Here is a 2059-nt window from a genome sequence, read left to right on the forward strand (position 1 = left end):
CGGGACATGTATAGAGTTAGGCATGGTTGACCTTAGATTTGGGACTATGTAATTAAGGATTTCTACGACTCACTATTGCATTAATTAGGAAGCATAATAGAGGGTTCTTTCACTTGAAATGATTGTCCTAGGAAGAGCAATATCCGGGTGGCAAATCTTTATCGATTGCCTTAGTTTCTCCTTTACTTGTGCTCTCTTACTTGTTGTTTTTACTTTTGAGAATTGAATCATTGTCACATATATCACTATTCATCTTTCACATACCTAAGAAGCGAATTAAGTGTTTTTATTCTCTACTCCCTATGGATACGATACCCGCTCATCCGGGGTTATTACTTCGACAAACTCGTGCACTTACGGGATATATGCAAGGGGGGCCTTGTCAAGTTTTTGGCGCCGTTGTATAGGAGTAGGCGTTTAGAGATACTTTGCACTTTGTTTTCTTAGTTATTTTACCATACATTCTATTTCATATCTTCTTATTCTATTATCGTTCTGATTTCTTTTTCTTTCTTTTTTGGTGCAGCTCCAGGTTATGACCCGAGGGAACCCCTCAATATTGATTGAAGGAGATCCCGAGCTTGAACGTACACTTAGAAGAAAAGGGAAAGAGCCTGTGCAAGAACAGTCTAATCTAGCTGATTTGGAAGTGGAAGAATGTGAAAACATGGCAGAACAAAATGAGCAACAGCGAACATTATCCGATTATGCCAGACCTTTAGTGTTGGGGACATAATCGAGTATTGTGCGTCCCCCGATTACAACTCAGAACTTCAAGTTGAAGCCGACATTCATCCACATGTTACAACAATCTACACAGTTTAATGGTTTGGCCGATGAGGATCCAAACAGTCATATAGAGAGTTTTCATGAGGTGTGTGATATGCTGAAGATAAACGGGGTGACGGATGATGCCATCAAGTTGTGAGCCTTCCCATTTTCCCTAAAGGGGAGAGCGAAGCAGTGGCTACACTCATTACCTAGAGCATCAATTACCATATGGGAGAAGATAGTAGAAGCATTTCTTGCCCGTTATTTTCCTCCCAGAAAATCCGTGAAGCTTAGGAATGAGATCTCATCCTTTGTTCAGTTGGAATTGGAGTCACTATTTGAGACATGGGAAAGGTTCAAGGAGCTGCTGAGAAAGTGCCCGCAACACGGATTTCTAGAGTGGATGATTGTTCAGACCTTTTACAACGGTTTGAACCCAAGTATAAGGAAACTCTTGGATGCGGCAGCAGAAGGTACCTTAGGTAGCAAGACCCTCGGTGAGGCCCGTCAGTTAATTGAAGAAATGGGGTTAAACAGCTACCAATGGAATACTAGGGAGAAGAAAAAGGTGGCCTGTCTCCATGAGATAGATGCAGTAACTTCATTGGTGGCTTTAGTGGAAAATTTGAGTAAGAAGTTAGATCTTCTAACTTCAAACAGAGTAGCGACCGTGACGAATTGCAACGAGTGTGGTGGAGGACATGCTCCCTCCGATTGCCCGATCTCTATTGGTGATGTATCTTCGGTGGAGAACATTGATTTTGTAGGTAATGGCATGAGACCTCAAGGAAACCCATATAGCAATACCTATAATCCGGTTGGAAGAATCATCCCAATTTCTCATGGAGCAACCAGGGTCCACCAAAGGTCATGGGGCCACCGAGTTCCCAACCACAACAACAAGCCCCGCATGTTGAAAACAGAGTTTCAGGTTTGGAAACCTGAATGAATGATTTGGAGAAGGCCTTGACTAGATTCGTGCAATCTGCAAATACATGGTTTGAATCAGTTGATGCCACACTTCGCAACCACACAGCCTCTTTACATAACCTTAAAAATCAGGTGGGGCAAATTGCGAAATCACTTTTTCGAAAGGCTACATGGAAACCTGCTGAGCAATACAGAGACCAACCCTAGAGAGCAAGTGAAGCCTATCACTCTGAGAAGTGGTAGTGAGGTTGAAGGTAGGCTTCCGAGTGAGATGCCAAAAGAACACGCACCCGAGGTTATAGAGGTAGAAGAAGGAACAAGGAAAGAGAAGTAGGTGGCACCCCCACCTTTCAAGCCA

The 2059-nt window shown here is 43.0% G+C and overlaps 1 non-coding gene across 1 annotated transcript; it reads right to left on the minus strand.

The window, feature by feature from the left end:
* Positions 1 to 1057: 1057 nt before the first annotated feature.
* LOC120252114 lies at positions 1058 to 1164 on the minus strand. The gene has a single exon (XR_005533662.1). It is a non-coding gene; the product is annotated as a small nucleolar RNA R71 (small nucleolar RNA).
* Between the last annotated feature and the right edge of the window lie 895 nt (positions 1165 to 2059).

This window comes from Dioscorea cayenensis, chromosome 20, assembly GCF_009730915.1.
Source record: "Dioscorea cayenensis subsp. rotundata cultivar TDr96_F1 chromosome 20, TDr96_F1_v2_PseudoChromosome.rev07_lg8_w22 25.fasta, whole genome shotgun sequence".
In the NCBI taxonomy this organism is placed as follows: domain Eukaryota; kingdom Viridiplantae; phylum Streptophyta; class Magnoliopsida; order Dioscoreales; family Dioscoreaceae; genus Dioscorea; species Dioscorea cayenensis.